Source organism: Rosa chinensis, chromosome 2 (genome assembly GCF_002994745.2).
Source record: "Rosa chinensis cultivar Old Blush chromosome 2, RchiOBHm-V2, whole genome shotgun sequence".
Taxonomy (NCBI): Eukaryota; Viridiplantae; Streptophyta; class Magnoliopsida; order Rosales; family Rosaceae; genus Rosa; species Rosa chinensis.
Window position 1 is genome coordinate 20,476,892 of NC_037089.1, and position 11,358 is coordinate 20,488,249.

The 11,358-nt window shown below is 36.3% G+C and overlaps 1 long non-coding RNA gene across 1 annotated transcript; it reads right to left on the reverse strand.

The window, feature by feature from the left end:
• Nucleotides 1-222: 222 nt before the first annotated feature.
• LOC112183459 lies at nucleotides 223-2,637 on the reverse strand. Its single transcript, XR_002929903.2, has 4 exons — nucleotides 2,187-2,637; nucleotides 1,280-1,343; nucleotides 1,089-1,168; nucleotides 223-402 (listed from the first exon to the last, which is right to left on the reverse strand). It is a non-coding gene; the product is annotated as an uncharacterized LOC112183459 (long non-coding RNA).
• Nucleotides 2,638-11,358: the final 8,721 nt, after the last annotated feature.

Genomic DNA, 11,358 nt, shown 5'->3' on the forward strand with positions numbered 1-11,358 from the left:
AGTTGCCAAGTCACTGGCCAAGTCACATGCTATGTCACTGGTCAAATTACTGGTCATGTCACAGTCATGAACATGTCACTGACCATGTCACTGTCAATCCCTGGCCAAGTTACTAACCATGTCACTGTTAATCTCTGGCCAGTGACATATTAATCCCTGGTCAAGTCACGGGCAAAATCATTGAGTTACCCAAGTCACTTATAAAATCATTGTAGTATGATCTAATGGTTGCATTACATTAATTATACCTCAAACGAAAAAGTGTACAACCAACAACGTTACCCACCAAGGATCATGGTACACAAAAGTAGTACATGGTCAACAACTAGGAACCTTATAGATTCAAATATACACAGTTACACACTTCAGCTTTTCCGATTGCAAATTTTCTGGGCCAAGAACCTGCCACAATGAGTCAACGAGGATCCAAAATGAGTTAAAAATGCTTATTGAAGATCTTAAGTGATACCAATATAAGCAATATAAGCACAGTAGAAGAAATGGTGGTGAAAGCTGTGATGACAAAAGCTACAAGACAAGTATATAAAAAGCAATTGGGATTTTATTTTGCTTTCAACTAAGCAAATAATCAGATTCATGTTCGAGGTGGACTAAATTTGAAAATGTGGATACTACTCAATAGGGTTTTGATCCAGAGGAAGTATGCAAATGGCCTAAATCACCCTAAAAATGACATGATAAAAATGCCGACAATATATAACTCCCAAGAACCCTTATCTTCTTTGTCCAATCCTAGTTATCCATCATTTTCTAGATGTCTGTGTACAGAAAACTTATATTCAAGTAAGCCAACTGGTGTTAGACAAAGTGAAAAATATGTAGGGACATAAAGATAACATCAAACCACTAATGGTGGAAATGACAAACATATCTGCAAACTCCAATCGAAATGAAAATGTAGCAACCAAAGACCATTGTTAGTTGTAAAATCTCTTTTACCCCTTCTGAAGCTCTTCATTTAAAAATATAGAGTCTATGCATATTCTAATCTTCCAGATAGATATCCTGTACAGTACTACCCATAGGTTGTGGCAGTAGGATACTTCAGGCCCTAATCAACTACATACCCGGGGGCTCCTTCGTTGTACATGGCATCAACTTGTTCAAAGGGAGTGGTAAAATGCATATTCGATTCCATGCCTTGGATCTGCAAGTCAAGTCACAAACACCAAGAATAGAATAACTTCACTTACTATCAAAATAGGATCCAAACTAACAATGCTAGAGTAAGATGGTCAAGAAAGTACTACGAACATACCATATAAATCTCATTATTTGCATGTTCAGGAACAGTATACATTTTGATTGAAGGACTGCCACCCCTATATAATACAAGGATGCAAAATGTCAGCCTACACTAAACAACAGAATAATTTTAAACTGACAAAAAAAATAGAATGATAAGAACCATTCTCAAACAGAATAATAATTCGCCTTAACAATCATTTGGGTAACATAAGCAGAGAAATCTAAAACCAAATTAAGGGAATGACAATCAAAGTTTCAGCTGCTAAACAATCATATTGGAACATTCAAGTAGTATTGAACAAAAAATTAGATCTAATAGATAGTCAGGAAGTCAAATACCCGTAACCGACAACCATAACCCGAGATAGAAGCGAACCTAAAAGCCAATCTTTATTCATCCAAACACTTCATCATTCAAAACCACACAAAATCCTATCAGATAAGTTCTAAACCCAAACAATATCGGATTATTACACAGGAAGCAAAGATTTCAGTTCTCTATTTTAGTAATGTTTTGAAATTCTCATTTCTACCAATCTGAGCAATCATCAAATAAAGCAATGAGGATTTACACATTCCACATTTACTTCAAGTCTTCAACACAATCTTTACTCATCAAAACACTTCATGATTCAGAACCGCACAAAATCCTAACACTTCAATTATACTTGTCAATTTAAAAAAACTGTAATTGCCAAACAAAACAGTAACCCTAGAATTAATCAACGCTTAGATCTATTCATTCTCAAACAACATTATCCATTCTCAACAAAATTGCTACTTAAAGCACAACACTATCCATTAGATTTGTTCACCATCACTCAAATTCTATCACATACTAAATCTTGACCAAAACACCTCGACAGAAAAAAAGAAAAAAAAGGCCAGAGAATGAAATTGAAAATTGAAGGAGTTACCGAAATTGCGACCGACGATGCAATGCTAGATAGGTCCGTGCCTCGAGTCAAACTCCTTTCGCCACGTCCTTCTCTACGCCATGAGTCTCAAATGCTTGAACAAAACCATAATTCCCTAAGTGAAAAACCTATTTCCGAATCAAATCCAGTGATTAACACAACAAACGTGCTTGCTGGTGGAGGTGGTGACAGCCGGCGAGGGTTTCCGATCGTCGAAATTCGGCTTCGTCGGATAGTCCCAGGAACTCTTCTCTTGGCGTCTTGGCTCATTTCGCTGTCTCCTGCTTCCAATTGTGGATAACAAATCGCCGTCAGTGATGAAAGCGAAGAGATCGGAGTAAGCTCCGGTGCGGGCGAGGTCCTCTGGTAGGGAACCGCTTTTAGAGGTCTGTTCTCTGTGGAGGATGAGAAGATAGAGAGAGATGTTAGAGAGAGAGAGAGTTGCCTTTAAGGACAGAATGGGAATCCAAAATATTAAAAACTGACCTTTTTTAACATTACCTTATTATTTAAAAGGACTAAATTAATATTACTAACAATTCATAAATGACCTTTTTATCAAGTGGAAAACTAGGTGACATTTTTATCATTTTACACTCTAATGTGACCTTTTTCATCATTTTCCTTAAGTTTTTTTCTCAAACAATCAATGGGATTAACCAATTGAGGATTTGAGGCATTAGGTAAATCTAGATATTTACTAAAGTCAATTCTAGCTCTTTTCTTTAACCTAGTTTAATTTACTTTAATTTAGGTTTATAAAAAAATTTGTAAAAAAATATAAAAAAATATGTTTTTTATAATTGTATCCCTACTTTAACGAAATAATTGAAGGCAAGGATTACCGGAAGGATAAAACAGGTGACATTAAACTCCCTAAAAATTCATAGGTACCAAAAAATGCATTTGGTGATGGTTTAGGTAGAATATGAAGATGTTACCCAAAGCTAAAACCCTCATTTTCTTTTACTCTCAACGCCTTACAGTCATAAAGCTTGGAACTCAGCTATATATCTCTTCTTCCAGCCCTTGCCCAACCCTAAACCTCTCTGTCAACAGGTAAAAATCTGTCCATAACTCCATCTTTGAACTCCAACTTCTTTATTTTGTGTCTCAAATATAAACCACTAGTTCATTTTGTGGATCATCTAGTTTCCTTCTTTGGGATTTCACATATATATTGAGCTGAGCTTTAGGATTTTTATTTTTGATCTTCAAATTCTATAAAGGGTAAACAAGTTTGTACCGAATTTAACAGTAACATTTTTTTACTAGGGTTCCAATGGAGAACAACACTACTTGAATTTTGGCCTTAGACATCGGTTCCTGGCCGATGTTAAAAAAAAATACCGATGTCTTAGTGGGTGATGTTAAAGATCACGAAAAAAAAAAAAAAAACATCGGTTTTTAACCGATGTCCTGTAACATAATAGACATCGGATAAGCAACGAGAACCAATGTAAAACCATTATTATGATGACATATTGGTGTGTTTAGATATTGTTAAACTTTCAAATTTTGGCATTTAATGCTTCATGAAGTATAGGTCCAACAGTAGAAGTATTCATTTTAACATCGTTACTCATACTAGAAACGATGTTTTATACGGTGTCACACATCAGATTCTTTTCATTTTGCCTGTTGTTTGTGAGGTTCACGCATATTTTCCATATATCCCACTATTTAAGATTCAATCTACATTCTTTAGTATTGTATGAACGATGTCCATTATTATGTTAGACATTGTTTCTTTTTATGAAGTGATGTTCATTCCTCTATACTACATCAGGTTTTTAGGTTTAGAGCGATGTCCATATTGATATTAGACATCGTTTCCCAAATTGTAAATCGATGTTCATATTGATATTAGACATTGTTTCCCAAATTGTAAATCGATGTCCATATTGATACTAGACATCGTACCCTGTATTTTACATAGACGTCCATATTGATACTAGACATCGTTCTCCATATTATACATCCATTAGTTTTTTTAACATCATTTCTAACCTAACAACTTGATATCCACTGGATAATGAGACATTGATTTTGTTTTTCAAAACTGATGTATCATCTCTTTATTGACATCGTTTCTTACTCAATATGTCGATATCCACTGAAAAACGAGACATCAATTTTTGTTTCGAAACTGATGTATTATCTCTTTATTGACATCGTTTTTATAGTTTAACACTAATTTGAAACAGGTGTATATACATCATGTCCTTTATATGAGATGATGTCCACAAAATTTGTCATTGCTGCTAAAATCAATCTAATCCACATTCGATAACATGAAATTCTGAGTTAATTGAATATGGGGCATTGCATTAATTTATGTCCAACATTAGAATTGTTAATAGTTCCAAAAATAGGTAGATAGGCCCAACCTACATCAAGGTTAGCCCAAAACAGACCATTGCAACAACTACATGCAGGATGGAATATGGTGTGGGCGAATCTTGGATGAAGCTGTATAAGTTTGAAACCTTCGATATGCTAGTGCATCGATTTTCATCAATCTTCTATGTGGAAGGTGGCATAACTATAGTTGGATTAGACGATGAGGTGAAAGAATTGATTAGGTGTGATAATAAAGAAGAGAGTCTTGACAAGGTTGCAGTTTGTAGTGGATGATATAGGCTTGAAATGGGAGACGGTGACATGTTAGATTATGATGAGAGTCTTCTTTGGCTTAATGATATTGATATTGGAAGGCGAACGTCTCTCAATTCAATGCCCAGAAAGAAGCAGAAGAAGGAGAAATGATCGGTCTGTGCATCCAAGTGCTGGTTTGTTACTCCTCACTTTGTCTCTGTTATTATGCATTTGAAAATATTTTGATTTAGGGGGGTGTATTGTATATGGAATTAGTGGACCTTTTTAAGAAATCTATGGAATTTAAAAGTCTGGGTGTATTCAATATAGACTTTCAACAATCCATGAAAGTCTTGGGGTATTCGATTAGGATTTTTAAAGACTTTATGAATTCTACCAAAATCTAGGGGTATTCAATTAGGACTTTTAAAAATGAATAAAAGGTCAGAGGTATTCAAAATTTCATTCATACTTATGGAATTAGAAAATCAAGGATAATCATGGACTTTGTAGTGTTAACCATACATACCAAATTCCAATAATTTTCTAGCCACCAAACCAAAGATTTGAAAAAGTCTATCAAAGATTTTTTTTTATATATATATATATATATATATTTTTAAATCTATCAAAGTTTTCTCTATACGTACAAAGAGGTTGGTTATCTATCATCTCTCTTCTTGTTTCTTCTTATCTTTTCTCTAATCTTTCATGATATCAATATTTTTTGATACCCAGCATGTTCATTGTAGTTGTTGAATGTGAATTTTTTTTTTTTGTTCAATTGTGATACTTGGAACCTTAATAGGAGTAATAGAAACAAAAATTGATTTATGAAACCCTATAAGACCCAAATATTACGGTCTACCCCTAAAACCTTTAATAGTGTTGCTATGAAATACTGAGTTTTGTCATATTAATTATAGAAAATTACACACAAGTGTCATTTTGAAACTTTAATTGGCCATAAGACCACCTAATTTATCTTGTACACATAAGGCCACTTGAATGTTCAAATTATCTCTTTTCTGACGATTTTACCCTTCCACCTAAACTAACCGCTCGACCCCCCCCTCTCTCTCTCTCTCTCTCTCGAAATCATCTATCTCCTTCAGAGCCGTCTTCTTTTCCTCGTTCTAAATTTAGGGTTTATATAGAAATCTCTTGGGCAACCTTCCCTTGATGATCACAATTAGATGGCTTAAGAACATTAACGAATGAGATCGAAAAGCATTCAAAATTTTAGTGACTCAAACTAGTGTCGAAATCAATGAAAAATGGCACGAGCAAAACTCCATCACATCTCATTCTCCTAGTAGCCAACACTAAACCTACTGTGTTCAGAAAAGAGTGTTTATATACCTGCTTAGATGCACTTAAGACATCACCAGGTTTGGCTTATAGAATCTACAATTTCGGACTTGTTCAAAACTCAAATGCCAAGTTTGAGATAAAAAAAGCATCTAAAATTTCAGTTAACCAATTTGAAATGAAAGAAGATAATACATCAATCCATCATAAAGCTTGGTACAGCAAAGCCAAATCACAAGTAACAACCAGAATATCAATGCACAACTATAGCAGTCATCATTTATACCTCTCTTGAGTTTGACAATAGAACTCAAATCAAAACCAAGTTAAAGATTTGGTAACAAATCCAAGCAAAGCATAACATACTTCTAGTGACCTGACAAACAATGACTTGCCTCGCTTTTCGCTTTTCGCTTTTCTCTTTTCTTTTAGGAGCCGCTGAAGTGAAATAGATATAGAACAAAACATGTTTGAAAAACTATAACTTCACTTAGTCGCCTAAATTATTTTTAATTTACAGATGCTCCAATTCAAAACCAAATTATGAGGAAAAGTTAGAAGAAAAGCATCTTCTTCTCTTCTAATTGAAAGTTGTATTTTTACAACATCATACAGAACAGAGCATCTGGTCAAGCAAATCTAGAGGAGTAAACAACAAATTATGTGATCTTCATGTCAACTTAATCTTGTAGGGATGTAACTGTTACATGTATAAGCAGGTCTATTTTCCTTCTAGCCCATTGCCTACAAAGTCTTTCTGATAAAAGAAATTTGGTTTTATGTTGTTGCCTATATATTTGGTTTAAAACCTGGCCTTGATAGAAAGCAGAGTTTCAGTGGATGTGTAAAACTTACAAGAGCAAGTGACTTATCAAAAGACTTGCATGAGGGTGATTTAGATTAGTCACTAATGTGAACTAAAACAATTAACAAATACTGTAATTCATACTCCTTATTGAACCTTGTGTAACTTGTAGTAACTGCTAAAACTCAAGGTCATGATGATAGAAGCTTGGAGGTAAATCAACAATGGTGAAAACTGAAACCTTAGCTAGAGATTGAAGACCAAGAAAACAGAGAGAAAGAGTGAGGAGCCTGGTATTAAACTTTCTGGTAGTTGTACAAATGGTTGTGTCTCCTTACAGTAAGAGAGATTATCTCTATTTATACTATTTAGCTGATGTATGCACCTTTTGACCTTGACTTTCTTGACTTCGACTATCTTCTATACTCTTAACATCCCCCCTCAAACTAGTGCTGGGATCCCCAAGCACTAGGTTGCAGTAGAGAATGTGATTTCAGCCAGGAGGAATGAAAGAAAGTGATTGCCACAAGTTTGTAGACTCACAAGCTTGCCTGCAATTCATTAGATTTCTGTCCCGAGTTGAAGGAATTAGCCAAGTTCCTGGTGTCCGCAAAACTTCAATTTTCTTGATGAGAGCCTGAATCTTCTCTGTGCCCTTAGTTGCACAACTTTTAGAAACAGCTGAACCTGCCATTCCAGATACTACAAGCCTTTTTACCCCTGACGACTGTTGTTCAGATGAAAAGCATTTCAGTTCAGATGTTTCCACCTCATGCTCCAAACCAAGCCCAGAGAAAACACTCTTCACTTTCATTGAATATTGATCTTCTGCATATACTGTATGCTTTGGACCCATATTTCTCTCTTGCAATTCCACACTCTTATCATCTTCAAGTTTCAAACTGACAATAACAGAAGTATCTACCACGTCCACAGTTTTATCATCCTGATTCTCTGTACTCAAAGTCAAACCATATGGAAAGCCGTTAGTAGCATTATGTAGTGAAAAATCACCATGTCGATGCGATGAAAAACCATCATTAGAATTATGACAATTGCTCTGTAGTTGTCGTGTGCCATCATAAGTCTGCTGTAATCCATTGTGAATATCAGCACCAAATCTACCATTTTGTGAAACAAGTCCAGCTGGGGAAGAGAATTGACTATCGACTGGTGTTTGGCCAATTCCACTGTATGTTGGTTGAGGCAAACAAATGCTAGGATTGATAGAACCATTGTTCATCATGGGAACGACAAACTCATTACTCATCATTGTCAGTGTAGCAAAGTTAGAGTGACATCTAGTAGGAGGAACCACATAGGATGAGCTTGGAAGTCTTGCGGTGGTAGTCATTGTAGTGGGTGGTGATACATATCTAGTATGACTGATGTTGCTATTAGGAGGAGCATTATATGCATTGAGATATGTAACACCAGGGGTCATAGAATGTGCATTAGGTGTATTTAAGGGAGGCATCAAAGAACAATTATATGGCGCAGCAATACCAGCAAGATCATTCCATTGCATTCCATTTAAATATGCATTTCCATTAGACAACATGCCATTATGAGCAATCAGAGTAGTAAGAGGGGATAATGACAAAGCTTTATGCTTTAATTCAATCTCATACTCAGCAGATAATAGTAAAGACCTAACTTCCTCCATTCCAATATCAATTTGCGCTCCGATAATCTGTCTAGTATGACTATACTCGCTAGGAAGTCCAGCAAGAATGAGTATTTTGACATCTTGATCATTCATTGCAACACCAGCTGCAGCCAATTTATCTCTAACAGATTTGAATCGCAACAAGTACTTATCTATTGAATCTGAGCCCTTTCTAATGCTTTGCATTGTAGACTTTAATAGCATAACATGAAATTCAGAATTTGCAGCATAATGTTGTTTGAGAGTGGTCCATACCTTCATTGAAGTTTCACAGCCAATTACCAATGTAAGAGCCTCAGCTGAAAGAGTGTTGGTAATCATAGAGATAACAAAACTATCTTGCTGTAGCCATTTTTCATAAACTTCGGTATTTGCTGTGAGAGAACCATCAGTACCAACAATGAATTTTGGAGCACATGGATGAGATCCATCCACTAATTTCAGTAGACCATGCCCCCTTAGATAATGTTTCATTAGAAATGCCCAAGTTGGGTAATTTGTCTCATCTAGCCGCACAGAGACCGCATTGCAATGTTGACCTGAGGTTGCCATATCAAATCTTGAAGATGCACAAATATCTGGATCTTAAAGATGAACAATTTTTTAGAAACTTTGAAGACGAACAGCTACTAAGCTTGTGACTACTATATGAGCTAAAAGACTGGATCTTGAGAAGCAATTGCTACAAACCGAATCAAATGCTGAAATGAACTTGCTACGAGCAACGAAGAACACAGATCAAACCTTGATAAAAAGCTTGCTACGAACTCGAAATTGAAGAAGTACAGCTACGAACACAGATCAGACCTTGAATTTCTTGCTTAAATTGTACAGACTCGATTTTCTTGTTGATTTCACTTGGTAATTTACAAATCTTTGGTATTTGACTAGTTACTGTACATAAATGATGAAGAAGATGCAATTTCTAGGGTTCTTGATCTGTTGATTTCACTTGGTAATTTACAACTCTTTGGTATTTGACTGGTTACTGTACAGAAATGATGAAGAAGATGCAATTTCTAGGGTTCTTGATCTGGTAATTTGGGATTTCTATTGGTAATTAAACAAAGAGGAAGATTGCAGCGAAAAGAAATAAGATGAGCACAGGTCAGGCCACCATGAGTTCTGATACCATCATAAAGTAATCTGGGGTTTGCATCCAAAACCAATTGGCAATGGATGGAGTGGCCCAAACCCTTATAAACTCACAGGCAATGTCCCATTTTTCCCATGTGGGATGTATATATTCTCAACACGCCCCCGCACGCACGTGTCCAACCTCAGTAAACTCTCTTCATATTCCATACTGTAACATGCATCCGCCATCCATAAGCACATTTGTTTCAAGAACCTCCATCATAACCAACTCTTATCGCCTCAGCGTTGGTCTTGAAAGTCCATTTCCCCACAAGTGTATTATTTTCCATGACCAAGAGGGGTTTGAGAACATAAATATGCCTAGGCACATTGGAAAACTTTAGCGTACGAAGCTTAGTCCAGGAGTCACCCACGTCATATTCTCTCATCATCCACGAATCAATCGAGCTACTATATTCAGCAAAATGTTTATAACAATATGTAGGCATGTAGCATCCAGAAAAAGATATAAACAGAGACATTTTGCAAAAGAAACCGCAATACCGTTGAAAAGCTTACTGCCTTCGTCAAGAATAGGCAGCGGCATCCTCCGGAACTCCTCCTTTGCCAAATCAAATGCAAAGAGGATATCTTTGTTACCACCTTTACCGAGCCAATGAAGTGCCTCATTTAGGTAAATACCGTTACGCTTGATGGACTCCTCCTTAGGGACTTCAATCGTTTTCCAAACTTGAGCCTCCATGAGAGTCAAATAAGACGAGATATAGAGAATGAATTTTCTGATATATCATTACACCTATTCTGTGGTGTATATAAACAGATTACAATCATACTACAATGTACTACTACTATTGTGTACTACTGTACTACACAACATATACAAGGTAAGTAGTTACAACAATATATTCCCTTGTTAGTCTATTCCTAATAGGGAACTATGACTCACACTAACACTCCCCCTCAAGTTGGCGTATATACATCAACCATGCCCAACTTGCTAAGTGAGTCATAAAACGCCTTCCTGGAAACTCCTTTGGTAAGTACATCTGCAAGTTGCTCTTCAGTTGGAACAAAAGGAAAACTAATAATTTTGGCATCTAGCTTCTCATTTATAAAGTGACGATCAACCTCCACATGCTTAGTAAGATCATGCTGTACCGGATTTTGTGATATGTCAATGGTTGCCTTGTTGTCACAATACAACTGCATGGTACTCTTGAGTTTGAAACCCAAATCACGTAACAAATTTCTCAGCCACAACAATTCACACACTCCGTGAGCCATACCCCTATACTCAGCCTTAGCACTAGATAGTGCCACAACTTTCTGTTTCTTACTCTTCCATGTAACCAAATTACCTCCCACAAAGGTAAAGTAACCCGATGTTGACCTCCTGTCTGTGATGTTTCCAGCCCAATCTGCATCTGTGAAGCCACAAACCTCAAGAATGTTGCTGTGTTTAGAAAACAGTACTCCCCTTCCTGGAGCTGACTTTAAGTACTTCAAAATTCGCATAATAGCATCCATATGACTCTCACTCGGGTTATGCATGAACTGACTCACCATACTCACTGCATATGCAACATCTGGTCTAGTATGAGCCAAATAAATCAGGCGCCCAACCAACCTCTGATAGCGAGCTCGATCAGCAGGTACCTGATCTGGATACTCAGCTAAACAATGGTTCTGCT